The 20341-nt window shown below is 41.9% G+C and overlaps 1 protein-coding gene across 2 annotated transcripts in view; it reads left to right on the plus strand.

The window, feature by feature from the left end:
- The first annotated feature begins 243 nt into the window (after nt 1–243).
- Nucleotides 244–20341, plus strand: part of abhd6a (abhydrolase domain containing 6, acylglycerol lipase a) — a 73872-nt gene continuing 53774 nt past the window's right edge. Inside the window, exon 1 of one of the 2 annotated variants that reach the window (XM_059944217.1) lies at nt 244–687. The gene's annotated coding sequence lies outside the window, so the exon portion shown is untranslated. The remainder of the gene's footprint in view (nt 688–20341) is intronic. The other variant, XM_059944218.1, reaches the window with a different exon arrangement.

A 20341-nucleotide genomic window follows, 5' to 3' on the forward strand; every position in this document is an offset into this window, starting at 1 on the left:
TTATTACTCCTGGGTGTGTATTGAACTATTGAGCAGCCTTGAACCGCTGAACGGTCTATTGTTTTCAATGGAATTCATTTTTAGGAGGATTGACAATGATGTAAGGGAAGTCATTGTTTTGAAGAGACAGGATACACCGTCCTCCCTTTCCCGTGTAAGTATGCATCCCGGGAGTAGTTTGCCCAAAAGGCGTATTTGACACAATTTTGAACCTCGAAGTGCTTCAAGACACTTTAATGGCGGTCCTTGCGGCACTGAAATGTAAAAGTGGGAAGATCCGGCACATCGGAAAAAAATGAACATGTCACTCGTTTGCAGTAATCTGTTCACTTTACTGAAAACGGTCTTCGTTAGATTGAAACATAAGTGAATGAAACAGGTTTGTAAAGTGTGTCAGAGGGAAACACAGCGCCAGGCTGATTGACAGGGGCTCAGCCAAGGAACGGAGACTGGAAAGGCAGTCGGGAGCCAACCAGGTCGAGCTGAAGCACAGACGTAGCGCGCCGCAAACAGCAACCGGCACCGTGTGTTGTCAACCCCGTGGCAAGTGGTTGCATTTGAACACATTAGCCCTGCCCGGAAGTGTCTTGAAATTATTGCAAGACTTCGTGTACCGGGGGCAATTAATTTGACCGATATTCGGAACCTGGAGCCGGGTTCGCTGCAGTGACCACCTGCTGGAGAGCGGTTAGTTCCATTCGGTTATTGACATCAACCATTACCGATCACACACAGTTGTTGCCTTTACATAACTGCGCACAACACTGCTGCCTGGAAATGTTGCGGCACGGCGCTGTGGCGTGCATCGCCCAGGCGATGGGTTCAAATCCAGCATCACTTGGGAGTTGCTGGGCATCGGTCTTGTCCGTTCTGGTTGTGTAACAGAGGATCTGTTACTTCCGTGTGTTGACAGCGTTGTGTCAGGCTGGCGTGTCCGAATGCCGGCCGGCCTCCGGTACTTGCGTGCCGGATCGCACAGTATAATTGTTGGAGGGAGCTGGTGTTGCATCGAAGGAAGACCCACTTGCCCTTAGAATTTAAGGCGGCGTAGTTTGCATCCTAATGTGAAATTCGTTGCCTTTGGTGTGTGCAGTTCCATCCATTTCTGTAAGATGAATTCCTGCCTCCCCGAGCGCATTGTGCTCAGGGCAGTTTAGCCGTCCAGGCCTTGTGAGAAGTACTGTAGCAACCAACTCCATAGTTACACTGAAACTGCTCTTGAAATTTCCTGCTCCGGTTTGTGGTGCGTCCTTTGATCAGGGCCCAAAGATTATTTAGTTTTCTGTGCGCAACACCCCCTCCCCCAGCTGCATTTTGAGGTTCTATTGTGCCAGAAATTGCTGTGTTCTGGGATTATCCTACACTGTAAAACAGTCTTTGTTTTGCTTCACTAGAGTCGGGAGAGAATTGCAGCGCAGAAACAGCTCCTTCGGCCCATCTAGTCCACCTGCGCCGGGACCATAGCCCTCCATACTCCTATCACTCATTTACCCATCCAAACTTCTCTTAAACGTTGAAATCGAGCTCACATGCGCCACTCATCCCACACTCCCACTGCCGCCTGAGTGAAGAAGTTTCCCCTTAAGCTCCTCACCTTTCGCTCTTAACCCATGACCTCTGGTTGTAGTCCTAAACTCAGTGGAAAAAGCTTGCTTGCATTTACCTATCTATACCCCTTAGAATTTTCTATACTAGTATTAAATAATTCTCTGTCCCTTTCCAAACAGCACCAGTAGCTTTCTACCAAACTGGTTCTGCCATTTTTCTGATTTCAGCTCACTAGGCCGGATGTGCTGCAGAACTTTCCTGTACATGGCCTTGGACTCCTGTCTCTAGTTTCTTCCTTATCTCTTATGTGATTGGACCCACACCCTCCTCTCTTATTGTATTCCCACTAAACTGCTGAACCTGAATTCCTTTCCTGACGATAATATTCACAGAATAATGGCTTTTATATCCTTCCTTTAGATCTACCCATCTTCACCCTTTCTGGCCATACAAGCTACTTCCCAAGTTCAACCATTATTTCCAGCACAAATCAGTGGCCCTCCCAAACCTAACCTGTCATGACAAAGATTTCCTTATTCAATGTCAACTATGAAGTTTCTAACCCTGCAGCATTACCAAAATGCTATTAAAGTCACAAACATCCTTCATGATAGATGAATGTAAACCATACATCACCCTGTCTGCATCTTTAATTTGGGCAGCTTCACTGTCTTATTCCTGTGCCTGAGTATGCGTCAGTCATCCAGGGGTTTTCCTTCAATGGTTACTGTCAATTCTGATGCACATCCATTCCCTCTTCGATCCCTGCTTTTCATCCACAGACTGCATTGGAAACAGTATCTGAAAACACATTGTGCATTTTCCCCGAGTGGTGAGGATACCAACTTCATCTCACCTCTGTACATCTCTCAGTCCCTCCATTGCCTCTGCGAGTTCTGTTTCCAATATCCAGTTCTGAATGAGCAGTAGTTTCCTCCAGTGATTTGGAAGGCTGAATCCATTGTCTTTTGCTTTTCTGCTACAAATTCCATTCTATGTCCACCAACTCCGTCTATCTACCAATGTCCCAAGGTAGAAACAGAGTATTCACAATTTGATGTCACCTTTCATGCTGGGTTTAGCTTCACGAGGGCCATCTATTTCCTGTGCTGTAAAGGTGCTTGACTCAATTTCTTCCTCAGTTTTCTGTGTTGAAAGCTTCATTCATGTGTCTGTTAGCTCTGCTCTAGTCTTTCCCTGATTACACCTAAATAGCTTTTCTTGTTCTACCTACCCATTGCTAAAGTAAACATCATATGCTAACTTGCACTGTGTTGTTCATCTGCACATGCTGTCGTACATTGACTTCTGTTGTGTGCACATGAATTTGAAAATTCTTATTAATGTTTTCAAATTTCTCTATCTCTCTGGCCAATCCTTTTCTTCATAGTTTCCTCATACCTTCAAACTTCCAATATATCTGCATTCCTCCAATTCTAGCCTTCTGTAATTTGAGCATAAAACATAGGAGCAGAATTAGGCCATTCAGCCCATTAAGTCTGCTACACCATTCTATCATGGCTGATTTATTATCCCTCTCCACCACATTCCCCTGCCTTTCCCCTGTAACCTTTGACTCTCCTACTGACCTCAACCTCCACTTTAAATATACCCAGTGACTTGGCCTCCAAAGCCTCCTATGGCAATGAGTTCCCCAGATCCATCACCACCCACCTAAAGAAATTCCTTCTCAACTCTGTTCTGAAGGGATGTATGGCACTTGTATTCTGAGGCCGTGCCCTCTAGTCCAGACTCCCCCACTTTCAGAAACTTCCTCACCACATTCACTCTATCTAGGTCTTTCAATATTCGATAGGTTTCAATGAGATCCCTGCTCGTTCTTCTAAGTTCCAGTAAGTACAGGCCCCAGATCCATCAAATGCTTCATTCAATCTAATCTCATGAATCTTCTGTGAATCCTCTTCAGTATCAGCTGCACAGGTTGACTCTGTGGTTAAGAAGACGTACGGTGTATTGGCCTTCATCAATCATGGAATTGAATTTAGGAGCTGAGAGGTAATGTTGCAGCTGTATAGGACCCTGGTCAGACCCCACTTGGAGTACTGTGCTCAGTTCTGGTTGCCTCATTACAGGAAAGATGTGGAAGCCATAGAAAGGGTGCAGAGGATACTTACAAGGATGTTGCCTGGATTGGGGAGCATGCCTTATGAAAACAGGTTGAGTGAACTCGGCCTTTTCTCCTTGGAGCGAAGGAGGATGACCTGATAGAGGAGTACAAGCTGATAGGCATTGATCGTGTGGATAGTCAGAGGCTTTTTCCCAGGGCTGAAATGGTTGCCACAAGGGGACACAGGATTAGGGTCCTGGGGAGTAGGTACGGAGGAGATGTCCAGGTAAGTTTTTTACTCAGAGAGTGGTGAGTGCGTGGAATGGGCTACTGGTAACAGTGGTGGAGGTGGATATGATAAGGTCTTTTAAGAGGCCTTTAGATAGGTACATGGAGCTTAGTTAAATAGAGGGATATAGGTAAGCCTAGTAATTTCTAAGGTAGGGACGTGTTTGGCACAACTTTGTGGGCTGAAGGGCCTGTATTGTGCTGTTGGTTTTCTATGTTTTTATGTTTCTATCTTTTCTTAGATAAGAAACCCAAAACTGCTTGCAATACTTCAAGTGTGGTCTGATCAATGCCTTAAAGCATCAGCATTACATCCATGCATTTATATTCTAGTCCTCTTGAAATGAATGCATTTGTCTTCCTCACCATCAACTTAACTTGCAAGTTAGGCCTTAAGGGATCCTGCACAAGGACTCCCAAGTCCCTTTGCAATCTGATTTCTGAATTTGCTCCCTATTTTGAAAACACTCTGTGCCTTTATTCCTTCTATCAAAGTGCGTAATCATACACTTTCCTATTCTGTAAACAGATTAATGATTGTGTATTGCTGGCTTCCTTTGCACAAGGATCAGTAATCTCAGATTTCACTTACAGGAAATTATATCCATCAGTTACATGTGTTCACAATATAATAATATACATAAAATGAAACATTTAGAAAAGTAAGAAAGAATACAGTTCTCCTATTGAGAATTTTACCTATACCTTTAATTTTAAATTCCAGGGAAAAAAAATCGATGTCAGAACATAGTGGTTGGTTATGTTCCCCCCAAGGGAGTGAACACCCATTGGTGTGCTGTAATTTAACATTCTGACACCAGTCATACCATCTGCATAAGTTTCTTCCCATTTTCATGATTCTGGACTCTTAAATATATTTATTCTGTCTTCCTGCTTTACTGGGCTTGACCGAGAAGAATTGACGCATCTTCCCAATGGTCTGTGTTTTCCCAGAAAACTTTAACTGAGCAAGGCTACTCTGTCTGTTCTGTCAAATATTGGGATTTCTCAAGGCTACTCTGTCTGTTCTGTCAAATATTGGGATTTTATCAACCCCATACGTTGGACTCTGGTTAATTGGGCCATCATTTAATTGGGGCATTCACTTTTTTGGAACAACTCTTGGAGAACAGAAACAAGTTGAGAAAGTAGCCTTTGTTTATTTGGGACACTATGCTGCTTAAATGGGGCAGGAGACTGTTACCGAATATTTTCTAACTATCGTCAGTCACGTGCACATCATGTGGCCATTAGACATTACACTGTCCTTTGAGCGGACAGTTTTTAAATGGTGTCACTTGCATGTTTGTGTTTTAAAAAAATAATGATTTCTGTCACTGATAGTTGGCATGTAATAAACAGTAAGGGAATTCAGAACTTTTTGGCTCACTACGGTTTCAAGCATTCAGGCTTGGAGATGCCAGAAATGGCAGGAGTGGAAATTAAACAACTTCACTACTTCAGCAAGTTAAAAACTGCAAAGAATTTGAAGGTATTGACAGTCGCCTTGAATGTTACAATGAAAATGAAGATTTGGAAAATGCAATTGTCGAAAGCATTGTTTGAAGGCAGTCCACTACCTGCACGAGATAGCTATGCTGATTTTGTTCATTTGCTGTCAGCAGCATATATTGAATGAATTACTCTGTCATAACTATTAGGAACTCATACAGTTTTATAGTGCTGTAGTAGATTTGTTATAGTGTTCTAATTTATACTTCACTTAAATGCACAGTTTGTTAAACAGTATGTTAAACAATTTGTTTATACCATGACATTACTCATGGATTCTACTTCCATGAAATTTTGGCTAATTGGGGCAGCTACTTAATCGGGCCAAAGGGTATTGCTTGCGATGTGTCCCAAATAACCAGAATCCATTGTATACAGATTGTTCTAGTAACATTTAATATAACACGAAAAGCTTAGGCATAGTGGTACTCCTTGTTGCATTGTAGGAGTACCACATAAGCAATATACTATATACTTACACCCAAATAATAAGTAAAACATTGAAGCATTTCTACCTTGTGACAAGCTGTGTTAACCTCGGAGGCCCTCGGATTTTAGCTCCATTCTGAAGAAATCACAAGAGAGTAGGTAAAAAGGTTATTAGGAGCACAGCATTTCTCAGAGATAGCTACAGAACCTCTCTCCTCCTGGTAAGTCTTTTATAACATAACACACAAAGTATAGAACGATAGATGCCTTTTAAAAGTCAAAGATGTAAGCCATGATAGTATAATATTATCAACCTCTTTCTGTGGGATTGTGTCATTAGACCAATTATTAGCGACAGGCACATCCCAACACCCCCCCCCCCCCCACCCAAGATGAGGCAAGAAATGTGCGTGATCATGTGCAAAGTTAGTGATCAGGACTATGAAAAGGAGAGGAGAAAGGATAACATGATCACGGCTCTTTACTCTTCCGAGGCTGAGGATGAACCAGAGGAAGTAAAGAGGTGGGTACGAGGCAGTGTCTATCAAAGTAATCACACATGAGATAATCCTTTGTAGTGCAGGTTAGGTATTGGAGTTAATGAAGTCTTAGGAGTGGAGCTGATATATGGAAAGCAGATGTCACCAAGCTTTCATCCTTCGCAGACTTCGACCTCTCAGTAAAAGATAACTACAAAAACAGTAACTACAATGGCCAGGGGTAAAGCCCACTGGGAAAAGAGCCAATAAAATATCTTCAGCCCAATGTAAAGTAGAGCCATTCCACCCGGAAACTGTACGCACTGCTGCAGAAGCTAAATTAACAACAACTGGAAAAGGCTTGGCTGTAGTTTCAGCTCGAGCATTAAGCCAGTCAGGGGCTTAGTATGGGTCTGCAAAGAAAACTTGTGAAAGGAGGTGCCTTGCTCATCTACCTGATTGTGTCAGTAGTTACTCTTGTAATGCACAGAGAAATATTTACTTAATTTGACTTTAGCCATTGTTAACGAATATAAAATTTTTCTAGAACATTCTTTGTTGCATCCATCCTAAATCATTCCTTAAAGCTGGACTTCCATTTCTGTTTTGAGATGCGCAATTATCAAATTACTCCAGGAGTCGTTTCCTCTATAAACCTTAAAAAGTGAGTGATCCTCTGATAGTAGTATATCTGAACAACTTTTGTCCTCAGAAATTTCTACCTTCCGAGCAAACCAAAGGATCACGTCAGTACTGTTATGAGGGTGATCAGATCACTGATGAAGCAATGCTGTGCAGGTGGTGACTTTTTAAAAAAATCATGAAAACTTTTCAGGTGGCAAAATGGTGTTTTTCTTTCTGCTTGCTGAGATAAACAACATGCGACCGAATACACTGTTGTAATTGAAGGCTTGTTTGTGTAAGTAACGTTGTCTATTTGGGAAGTAAGGTTAATTGTGTAACCCCAAAATTTTGCATTATCATTTGGTCTCCAACAGTAAAATTTGTCACAGGCTTGTTTCACCATTTTCCTTTTGTAGTTGAAGTCTATCTGAGATATAATTGAATTCATAAGGATAACAATAATTCTGAACTCCTTTTGTTGCAAGGGCTTATTCGCATCATAGCACGAACGAGTCATAACTATTTGATTAAGGGCACATAGGAAATCTGGGTAGATACAATGGTCCATAGGACTAAAATCTCTAAAAAGCTTATTGGATTTATTAGTTTCTGTTGACCAGGGAGGAAAACATTTTCATTTTATTTTAGCTTTTGCTTCAGTGCATCTTTTCATCTTGTCTTTCCATGCAAAAAATCAGATCAAGGGGTTTTCAGAACCATTTTGAACATAACTGAGAAATGCAGAAAAATTGTCATATTACAGTGACATTTAACAATAGAGTGGAGTGGAGTGGCCATAATTGTAGAAAGGGAACCATCTTAAAATCTTCATAGTAATTATGTTCATATATTTGTTGGCCGTAAAGGGAACGTGCAATAAGATACCTGTCTGATGGAGAAGTCTTCATTTTAAATAATGATATTTGTCACAGTGTTTTCACAGTGGGATCATTCAGTTACATAAAATGTCTATACTTTTCAAGAATAGAGGGATTCATGTTAAAGGATTCCTCTCACAAGGGTTGCCAATCCACAGACCCCTCAGTTAATGGTAGTGGTCCATGGCATAAAAAAAGGTTGGGAACAGTTTACCTTCAATATCTAGGCTGAAATCTTTCAGTTTTGTTAGGGTGCGATTAATCATTTCTGCAAGTGTTTATTTGCCTTCCGATGTATCCATGTTCATTTTACCTGCAATGCGGTCAGAGAGAATGTTTACATGGATGGGAACAATCCCTTTGCATCAAGGGCTCTAGTGTACTAATTCACGTAAGACCGGGAGGTAAGGGCCATTTAGTGACATTTAAATTAGAATCATTATTGCTCGCAGGTTCCCTTAATATGATCTTTTCTGAGTCATTAAGTTTTAAGGGTGTTTGAGCTAGATGAGACAATTTCTGTAGTTAATACGACTTGGTCTGCAAAAAAGCAAATGGCAGGTAAGGCAGCACTGAACAATGTTAGTATAAACACAAAAGTGAAATACGGCAAAAGCAACATTTCTTCCTAGATTCTGAGTTTGCCTTACTCTGAAAACAACAGCGCATTCTGGATGTATTGGGCAGTGTATCTATGAGATCTTCGTCAAGTGAACAGGAATTTTTTTTTTGTTTCTTTTTGGATCTTAACAAGTGCCTTCTCTTTTCAATATATCTCAAACCTTTCCCGTCAAGGTGTAGAGATTCAGTGCTCGACCCATGTACGGATCTAATGTAAGAGTCCCACTCGTTCTGTGGGGATAACTCCTGCTGGAGCAGGTTTGATGTTTCCTATAGAGACAGTCTTGTTTCCCCTCCCAGTCTCAATTGATTACCTCGGTAATGAGATGAGGTTTCCGTTTTGGAATTATTTTTATGGAATTGCTTTTCTTGGATCCAGTCACTTTCTTTTGGTCTCCAAACCACCTTGTCGGGTTCCTTTGCTTTCTCTTGAACTCCCAGAGACTTGATCCCTTGTGGAGAGTTTTATTGGGTGTAAGCAATGGTTGGACTGAGTTAGCAATTGGGTGTATTTAGGTGGACATTGTACATTAAGAAATGAGGTGAAACATTCTTGAATACTCCTAATTTTTGTAAATGGCACTTTGTTTATGGGCATTTCCACTTCAGGGACAAGTGCTGCCTACTTTGCCTCCGGTGTTGACCGGCTTTGCTAGGCCTCCTTAATCTCTTTATTCTTTTACCCCAGCATGTCACTCGATTGTGGTGGAATGGAGCACTGTCCTCCATTTGGATGTCTGTTTGTTCACATGTGGCTCGAAAGCCTTTAGCACTGAAGGAAAACAGTCTTTTGGTGTATCTGCAGGTAGGGGTGCCAGCATATGGGAATATGGAGATTTGGAGTGCTGCGATGGTTACTGTCCCACCACAAGAAGCTGTGGTGACTAGCCACATATATCCCGTACAAAGATCAATTGTCACAAGAATATACTTACTAGGTTTCCGATAAGTTGAACTGCCTTGTGATACCAGAAATGGGCCCATATATAATCAATTTGCCGCACCTGCGTGGGTACAGTTGGTTTTGTTTGCCTTTTTGGAGGTGAACTGCGACTGCTCCTTTGTTATAAGCCCGACATTCTTTACTATTTGCAATAAGTCGCTTACAGTCACACAACATGTACAGCCACCATTATAACGTGATGAATTTCGCACGAGTGGCTTGTCCACCACCATGATTGTGTCTGAATCCCTGGTGGGCATCTCAAATTGGTGCTTCTTGCTTGTGGGCTGGAGCTATTTGTTTCTGATCTTCTTTAGGGTGACAAACCCAAACCATCACCATCAGCTTCTTGTTTGTACCCTGTTGGAAATTCTTTGGAATTGGGTTTAGTAATATCTAGGAGAATTCCTAAAACATCAGCCTGATTATTTTCTATCTGTTACTTAGTTACTATCGAGATCCTGGCCTCCCTGTCCATCCCAACAGCTTGTTTATTACTTAGTTTATTATCATAGCTGTGTAAGGGGCTTGCCGTATGTCCTGGGATGTGGAACATCTGTACTGATGGTCTAGCCAATAATAATTGGTAAATATTCCACACAGTTTACCTCTGTGAGTTCGCTCTCCAGTAGCTGACCAGATTGGTAGATCTCATTCTGCCACATTCTAGCATAATTAGAGTCTCTACATATCAGAATCAGAATCAGAATCAGACTTTAATCGCCAAGTACCTGTGCACATACAAGGAATTTACTTCCGGCAGATGTTGTCTCTTTGCTCATAACAGATGATAAATATAAATGAAAATATAGATTATACAAATAGGTAGTGCAATCCAAGTAATAGTTAGCCGACAGTTAACCGGCAGTTAACTGTTCAGCAAAGTGACCGCAGTAGGGAAAAAACTTCTCCAGTGCCTATTAGTCTTAGTCTGGAGGGATCTGAAGCGCCTACCAGACGGAAGCAGTTCAAACAGTCTGTGCGCAGGATGGGAGGAGTCCTTTATGATGTTCCCCACCCTCTTCTTCAACCTGGAAGAGTACAGGTCCACAATAGAGGGCAGGGAGGCTCCAATGATGCGCTCGGCAGTCCTCACTGTGCGCTGTAGTCTGGTTCTATCCTGCTTGGTGGCGGCTCCAAACCACACAGTGATGGAGGTGCACAGGACAGACTCAATGACTGCAGTATAGAACTGCAGCAGCAATTCCTGAGGCAGACCATATTTCCTCAAGAGCCGCAGGAAGTACATCCACTGCTGGGCCTTCTTCAGGATGGAGCTGATGTTCTGCTCGCACTTCAGATCCTGAGAGATGGTGGTTCCCAGGAACCTGAAGTTCTCCACGGTTCCAGACTGATTCAGCTGTATGTACTTGTTTTTGACACCATTCTAATTTGCCTGTGCAAATTCCGCCGTATGATTCTCTAAACGATGTGCTTGCAACCCATGCGGTTCTAATTCAATTTCTGATTTTTTTTTTAATCCTTTTTTAAAATCAAGAGCAAGGATTACAATTAAGAGGATCCATTTTTCTGGATTTTCATAACTGACCCACTACAGTATCGCATTTGAGAATAGTGCTGTAAAGCATTTCGTGTTACGTTGGGTTGTAGAGAAGATGGTTCTGCATCTGCCATGACCAGTAAGAGTTATAAGTCATAACTCTCAGGAACATATTCTCAATTTAAGGTGTTGTCTTGTAAAAGTGTTTATTAGTCCCCAAATCAACTTATTTCTCTTGTCTGGGGGTCTATTGTTTGCTAAACTGCATTTGTCAATTTCTCTAATGCCTCAAAGGATAAAGTGGTGACATTATAGAATGAAAAGGTGCCAGACTGCCCTTTTAGTTTGCTCACCAATTTTATAAACTGTTATTAAGCCCTGGCATCTGACTATTGTACTCAATACTGTACCAAGTCCTCCTCGTACACCTCCACCATTTATTTCTGTATAGATCCACATGATATCTGAAATGGATTTCCACACTTTTGTGTATGTGCTACCAAAGCTATGGGAAATGATATTAATAAGAATTGCTGAACATGTTGGGGAGTATCACCTGCCTAGAAGGTCTATAACCTCCCGGCATTCTGAAGTAGCCGCTTTAAATTCCTTCAGAATCATCAGGAGATGCGGCACATACTGCCTGCAAACTTTGAGTAGTCAAAGCCCAAAAACTGTACAGGAAGTTTGTACTGGGAAAGCTGCAGCAGCTCCTTACACAGGACCCTACCCCATGTTCTTCTTTTGCTGGCTGTAGACGGTCTTTTTGGTAATTCTACTGCATGTTCCCAAGCATCTGTTCTCCAGACTTCATTAGAACCTCTAGGGTTTACTGGGGTGGCTGCTGCCTCATGTGCTCCTGGAAGGGATACATGATATCCCCATGCATTGGGATTAAGATACAGATCACCGGGTTCTATCATATAAGCCTGTGGCCCCCACCAGGGTACTTGATTTCTATCTGAAAAGGGGCCAATATATTATCTTCAGGCAGGAATTATTGCGACATTATTGGGATCAGGTACAAATTGTGGTGATCTGATTCCAGCAGGTCGAACAGCGGGGTTTGGTCTCTCTAATCTGCTTCCTACTCACATGTTCTATACTTTATCATTCCAGTAACTGACTTGAAAAATAAAATATTCATCATGTTCAGTCTTAGTAACAGTTGAGGTATAATCCAACATCTTTGCTATATTATTAATACATTCATAATATCGACTGGCACAACTACTGGGAATCAGGATGTCGACCATTTTATAGCATTTGTCAAGAGCACTCTGATTTGGACAATTGCTAAGTAATAATGCTTTCTAAAATAGTATTTTTTGGTATAACATGACTACGTTGGGACCAACTGTGATGGTATTGGGTTTGCAGACTGAAGTTCTAAACTTAAGCAAAAACCTTAAGCCCTATCAGATATAAATTACCACAAGTATTCTCATTATAGGATTGTAATGTAACAGCTCAATCTTCAAAGACTCATTTCCTTCCCGTTTATCCTCTATGACAATCACTACTCGAGTGACATGTCCCCTCTCACTATCATGGAGAAGATAATTCCAGCTAACAAATTAGTTTAAAACAGTTTATTTATTTTCACTGATACTTGTTTAAATCCAAACAACATTCCTAAAACACATTTGTAACTCAGAGTATTTCTAGCTTAAACATTTCCAAATTACAAACCATTTCTAAAACATAAAGCATTTCCAAAACACAAAGCATTTCTAAAATGCAAAGAACAAAGAATTTCTAAAACATGGGTACATTTTCTATAAACTAAAAAGACACCATGAGTTGCAGCCAAACGAATAGTCCATTGCAGAAACCAAAGCTGGAGGAATGGATTCTTGTTCACCTCGTGATTCTTCCAAGTTTCCTGATGTTCTTTACCTCATTCCTAATAAGCCTGAACTACTCTACAAATATCTACCCCCTTTTCTATACCACTTGAGTGACTTCACACACATATGATATTTCATCAGATACCCTTTTAACATGAAAGGTCTAACATCATCTTGGAGACACAGTTCCACAGTTACTGCTGTGAAGTTAACTTCCTTGAGTACATAAAATTTTCAACATTAATAGATCTGTTATTTATATGCTAAATTACATTATCCATCTGATCTGGTTTACTTGAACTAAGCAACTTAGAGGCAGCTTGTCTGTTGAAACAAGCCAAATTAAACACCCATTGTCTCCTACTACACCTTGAGAAACAACAAGGCAGGTGCAGTGAGCTACATCTTAAATCTCACAGTGTGTCTATTATAAACAGAGCTTGTTTGCAAAGCTGTTCAATAGACAATACTTTGTTTTAACTTCAGACTGATTACTGCTTGAAATTTACATTTAAAGAACTGTAGACTGACCCACGTTTACAACCGAAACTAAACAAATTGGAAATTTACTTTCAACTGTTTGTGATCATACATGTGGCAGCTGCTGTGTTTAGAAGGTTGAGATTAGCGAACAATGAAGGGGCCCATGAGCCAAAAAGTTATCATCCATCACAGGTGTTGTTCCTCGTATAGTCAGTAATGCCTTGATGCCCAGTCACATACATCAGGGATCGTTATCGAACAGATGCTTCTGAAATTTTTTTTTTGTCTATAGGCTGTCTTTGCCCTCTTGATGCCTAAGCTGATGCCTGCAAGCTGTCATGTCCCCAGACTTGAAGGCAGCTCCCCAGGCTTTTAGTAGCGTTCAACCAGGGCTTCTGGTTGGGCCATGAAATGACTTCATGAAGTACCAATGTTGTTTGCACATTTACTGATGTAGCCAGTGACAGATAAGACATATTCCTTGAGGCCTGTGTCTCCTCCATTTGTGGTGGCCACCTTAAACAGTTGCCATTGAGTCTACTAAAAACAGTACTGAAGCATAAAGATTGCCTCATTAGTCCATACAGTGATGGTCCTCTTGATTGGCTTTTCCATTTGAATCAGTGGTCAGTGTGCTGAGAATAACATTATGGAGATGTGATCAGAGAGGTCAAGATGAGGGCATGGGATCCTTCGTAAGCAACATATCTGTGTATAAACATGCTCCAGTCTTGGTCCCCAGCAGATATTGCGATGTGTTGGTGCAACTTGGATAAAACATCCTGTAGGTTAACACGATTGAAGTCATTGTAAGTGTTTTAGAACTTAGAAGGGTGTAATGAAGATCAGGTCTGATTCAATTGATGATGGAGGGAGGCTGTGTTGGTCAAATGAGATTAAAGTGTGGCTCTGTCTGTTCTCTTAGATAGGTGTAAAAGACCACTCTTTTGCTGGAAGAAGTGACGTGGTAGCTACCCCCATCCAGTGCCTGAAATGCTCTTTCCGTTTTGGGCGGTTCTGTGCATAAGGGTGATTGAAGGTAGATTGGTTTGCAGAACACCTCTGTTCAGTCTGCTGCATGATCCATTCTAATTATGACCTTTCAAGCAATTTGTGACTAGGGGAAAGACCATTGCAATCGCTTGCCTGCAGCCGTCCACCTAGTGGGAACTCCATGTTGTAACATTTGTATGTTGAGTCAAATCACCAACAGCCTTAGTGTTGTGTTGGACCTGGAGCTGAGTTTTAACCCACAGCCACTATTCAGATACTCTGCCTAATTCCACCTCTGTAATCTAACTCAGATCCTGATTCAGCACATTTGGACCACCACGCTTCATTCTTTCATTGTTTTTCTGGGTCAGCCTTCCCTCTTCTGCCAGACATTCATGGTTATTCAAAACTCTGCTGCTCCTATCGTAATGTATCTAAAATTATGCTTCATACGCTAAGATGTTGTTCATCAACTTCAGCTGTCATTCACCTATAACCCTTACACTTGTTGATAAATGAGCCTTGCTCGGAAAACCCTTTAGCTTTATTTTGTCCTTGTTTCATGTGCAATTGGCTACAGGTGATGCTCTCTTCCCAACACCTTTCTGCAAAACCCTGCAGTTGCACGAGCCTTCTCAATCATTCTACTTGTTGGATCTGGAGATAATATTGTCCAGAAGATTCTTCAGAAGTCAAGAATGAAGTGTAAATCTTGTGCTTGCTGTTTGATTTACTTCTTGTTTTGAGTGCCTAATTAAACTACTGTAAGTAAGAACTGAAGAAAATGACAAAGAACAAAAGTCATGGTTATCTTTTACTGAAAACTAGCTCAAGCTATACAGATATGGAAATTCTTTGATAAAAACAGCCATTGTAGCGCCCATGAAAGTTAGCCCTTTACTTCTCTGTGTTTTATTTTTCGGGCAGGTGGGGCTCGTCAGCCTTTGAAAGCAGCCCGCCTAGGAGAAGGAAAACTCTGATTTTAAACCTCCGATTCCTTGCGGGCATACCCACCTATGGGAAAGGCTTTGGGAGTAAACCCCCGAGGAAGAAATCCGGAACCGGGGTCCTAAGGCAGTTTGATGTTGTTTACAACTTCACTCTGGCAACCTCTGCAACGACACTGGTGCCAAGTTGTATCGGCATTTGCCCTTCCCTTGGACTACATCAGTGACGTGGAGAGCGGGAGCCCGCTGCATGACAACAGCCGGTTCTTCAAATCTTCCCACCCAGGCTTGTGCCCTGGAGAGGACTCAATCCACCAGAGGCGCAAACCCGCGCTCCCCTAGGATCTACAGCAGCCTACTGATTATTATTTAAAACACTGGAAGGAGGAGATGGTAATATTTTCCATAAATTGAATCTACTGTACTGAAAATCGAACTCAGTAGAAGAAAATTTAGGGAAAATATTAGCAAATAACAAAGTTCAAATTCATCGATTTGAAAATTGATTTTCAAAATACCTGAAGTGATAACAACAAATAAAACTGATACTGTTTAATTGAGGATTTGCTGAAGCATAAAGACTTGGCTGGAGTGTAGTCGCAGACGGAAATATAATAGCTGACATGATGTTGCAGTGGATGTAACTGCACAGACTGGGAATGTTTTGGGTTTGATTCCAAATCCATGCTGCATTAGCTGTGGTCAGCCAAGCTGACAGTTTGGGTGGTACAGAGAGTTCCAACACTATAAAATCTGCACTCTATTTGTCTTAAAAGATATGCACACTCTAAATGCAAATTTCATGACATATGTCAGTGATATTAAACCTGATGCTGGTTATAGATTGCAGGAAATTTTCCAGCCATAATAATCAAGAAAGACCGTGAGAAAGGAACATCATTTGGCAAATGGACTAAATAGACCTTGCAGCAGCTTGATAGGTGGTTCTTCAAGGATATTCTTACTCAAACAATTTCTGCTTTGTATGCTTTTGTTCACCAGTTAATGAATCAATTGTTGGTGTGTGCTGTGTTGCTGAATTTATGACACCTTGAATTTTTTATAAGGAGGTATTCTTTAAGCTGCCCTAATGAGCTCAATCAATGTGACCATTTTCTGAAATGGCCCGTCTATTTATCCTTGAATTAGCAACGGAATCTGTATTCTTTTGCTAATGTAGTGGTAGTTAATAGTGTTATTCCTATACCGCTCAGCTAGCCCTCTCCCACACAGGAGTTCAGATACTGTACAAGCAGGGTTATCTGTAAAGTTCAGTTGAGTATCCTGCATGCAGGGTGTGCTCTGCACACTCCCTCAATAATGGACACAACAGCTACTCTCTTTTTTTTTCAAAATAATAAGTAGTGAAACATTGACAGACCGAAATTCGTCCCGGACACTGTGTTAATTGGATTCTCAGTTCGTCTGGGTGTCATCGACCTCCTATCACTCTTTTCATGTTCCACTCTGCCAAGATTCTTGTACATTTTTAATTTAGGAGACCATATGCATAATTTTTCCCTTTTATTTAAGAATATTCTACTAATTTACATATTTAGACACATCACTGAGGATTTCCAACCCCATTTAGCTTCTTGTCCTTCTCCTGAAGCCACCTCTTTTCATCCTCTTGTGCTTGTCTAATAGTTCTCTAAACTACACAATGATCTCTGCATAAACTGTTCCACAATCCTAACCTATCCAATGAAGTGTCTTGACCCAAAATATTGACTGTCCATCTCCTTCAGAGATGTTGCCTGACCCACTTGAGTTCCTCTAACACTGTTTTTTATGTTGTAGGCTCCTACCATTAACCGAGGGGTCCATGGACCCCAGGTTGGCAACCCCTACTCTTTTTGTGTGCGCTCCAGTTTTCCAGCATCTGTAGTATCTCTTGTGTCTCCGTAATCCTAACAACCCTTTTGGCTCAAAGTATTAGCAGTGTGATCACTTGAGTGAAGTATGGTCTCTGAAGGAGCTATTCTCTTAACGGGAAAGGCCTGTTTGTGACTTTGTTTAGTGTGGGAGGCTGATGCACAGGTAGCCACCACACGGCCCTTGACAGATTGAGGTCAGTGTCCAGTGGTGTGGAATGCAGGATGACTGCAGCCTTCCTCCACCTTCGCTGCCATGGTAATGTGCCATCATCTTCTGCTAGCTCCACCGATGATGTCTTGGGTGGATCATTCTTTCTCTAGAATCTCCGCCTTGACCTAATCACCACGGGTGACCCTACCAGGAGCTTGGCTTCACCACGACAGGCTGACGTTCCTTGGAAAAAGGCCAAAAGTATATCTAACTAACATCTACCCATGCCCCCTCAATGCCAAACTTTCCTGACCCTCAGTAACTCACTCCACAGAAATCACTCAGTCACAGATGGCTGCTTTTGCTGGAAAATCAGGAGCTTTCAGTCAGGCCGCAGCTGATGTTGGCCTTTGAGGCCCCAGGAACAGTTCTTATAATTCAGGCAGCTGTGTTACTGAATATTAGGGAACAACAACAAATTTTAATCCTTCTCAGCTAATTTATCACCACTCTGGGTTTTCTCTACTACTGACAGTCAGTCAGCATGACCTGTGACTGAACTTGGCCTTTTGGACAAATATAGCTCCTTTCCTCGTAGCTGCTGTGTCTTGGTTTGTTCCCTCTTTCAGTTTGGCAAACTATGAAATTTAACTCTTACAAGATGCCGTACAGCGTTTCCACCTTTCGATAGAAAGCGTTGCCATAATCACCGTTTCTGGAAGTTTCTTTGCTTACCTTGTCATGTTGGAGTACTGTTAGCCAATCTGCATCTTGTAATTGTTGTTGTTGATTTTCCCAGTGGAAGGGGACTGCAGAAGGACCTGCTCCATTCCCAGACAGAGTCTGTGTCTGTAAGCACTATGCACAAGGAGAGAGAGAGTATCCTGGAGAGTTGGGGTCATTTTCTGTAGGTTTGAGACATTTGATGTTGAACTTACAAAATAGCTGTAGACATCTTTAACATCCCTTTGCAATAGTCCACTGCCCCTGCAGGCTTAGAGGCAGTTACCATCGTTCTGCTGCCCAAGACTGGCCTAAGCTATTACTGCCCAGTGGTACTGACCTCAATAATCATGAAGTGCTTTTTTAAAATTTATTCACAGGGTGTGGGCATTGCCAGCTAAGCCAGCAATGCCCATGTCCTGTCCCTAATTGCCCTTGAGAAGGTGGTGATGAGCTGCCTTCTTGATCCACTGATACACCTGAGGTGTAGGTACACTCAAAGTGCTGTTAGGGAGAGAATTCCATGATTTTGGGAGATTAGTAATTACCACTGGATCAGTAATCCAGAGACCGAGTTATACACTGGGATATGGGTTCGAATCCCACCATGGCAGATTCGAATTCAATAAAAATATCTGATGGCCTTGGAACCGTGTCAATTGTTGTAAAAACCCATCTGGTTCACTAATCCTGCCGTCCTTATTGATCTGGCCTGTATGTGACTCCAGACCCATTGCAGTGGGGCTGACTCTTAAATGCCCTCTGAAATGGCCAAGCAAGCCATTCAGTTGTATCCAACTGCTTTGAGCAGCTGGTAATGGATCACATCTACACTGGACCCTTGCCAGTTCGCCTGTCGCTCAAAGTGGCTCACTGATGATGTCATAGCTTTGGCTCTCCACGCTGTCCTGTCCCACCCAGAAAATTATGCTTCATATGCCAAGATGTTGTTCATAAACTTCAGCTCTGCATTTAACAAAATCATCCGTCAGTGGCTGGTGGGTAAACACCCCTCTCTGTAACTGGGTCTTGGACTTTTTGATGGAAAAGCCCAGTTAGTCCAAGTTGGCAGCAATATCTCAAGCTCTATCACACTGAGCACTGGTGCCCTCAGGGCTGCGTGTTCAGCCTGCTGATATAGTGTTGGTTGGCCTCATCAGCAACAACGATGAGCCTCAATGTGGATAAGACAAAGGAGACAATGGTGGACTTGAGGAAGACGTAGTTTGCCACGTCAGTGGTCTCCCATGGAAGAGTGAGGAGTACAAAGAACAATCTAACCTGGATCTTCAACACCTCGTAAGTCATGGAGGGACAGTAGCATTCACACTTTCTGGGGAGTTTGAGGCGTGCAAAGCTCCCCTCCCCCATCCTGACAACTTTCTACAGCAGCACCATCAAGAGTCTGGCTGCATCGTTGTGTGGTATGGAAGCTGCAAGGCATTGGACTGTAAAACCCTCAGAGGATAATTTAAAAACCACCAAGAGGATCACCGGGTCTCCCTGCCCTGTTTGTGATATTTACTAGGAGTGTCGTATGTGAAGGACACAAAACATTGTTCCCCAGCCCACAATCTTTATGACCCACTACCATCAGGAAAAAGTTACAGAAGATCAGGTCCAGGACTGTCTGTCAGACTAGGTAGCAACTTCCTTCCCAGGCAGTGGTCTCACCACTGGGACAGCGAGCGGTGTCCTGTACTGCTTACGGTTTATCTGTGCTGCACACTTCACACACATTTTGAACTCTATTTCATTAACTTATTTGTGATAATGTTTTGCTTTATGTGCTGTGTGTGATATATGTATTGTGGATGCACAGTAGTCTGGAGGGACATTGTTTCGTTTGGTTGTATATATGTACAGTCAGATGACAACAAACTTGAACTTACATTTGAGGTCACATCAGAAGTGTTTCAACCCTGGCATTCTACAGAAAAATCTTTTTTATTGGTCATGTGCAGTTCAATTTTTGTAGCCGGGCAAACAAACACATCTGCTGACAAGAAGTCCAGTGTAGCAGTTTGCATTACCAGGGCTTGTTGTGGTCACTAAGAAACAAGGCAATGCAGGTCTCTTCTGCACTGCTGCAGTGAAATTTAGAGCTGCCTTTGCTAAATTCTATAAGACGGTGTCACCAAAACTTAGAGATTTTGATTCCAATCACAGACCAGTAACCTCGATAACATTTTAGGCATTGAGGTATATTCTTAACGTTAATTGTTACATCTGAAAACTGAATGTTCTTTTAGAATTACAACCAAATTTCATTTCATTGTTTTCTGTCAGACATGTGCAGTTCCAAATGCATCACAAGAGACTCGTTACAAAACACTAATAATTACCCATTTTTAACTTTGGATTTCGTGCCAATAATGTAACTGGATTACAATAATTTAAAGTAACATGCTAGTTCAAATTAAATT

The sequence above is a fragment of the Hypanus sabinus genome, chromosome 19 (genome assembly GCF_030144855.1).
Source record: "Hypanus sabinus isolate sHypSab1 chromosome 19, sHypSab1.hap1, whole genome shotgun sequence".
Classification (NCBI taxonomy): domain Eukaryota; kingdom Metazoa; phylum Chordata; class Chondrichthyes; order Myliobatiformes; family Dasyatidae; genus Hypanus; species Hypanus sabinus.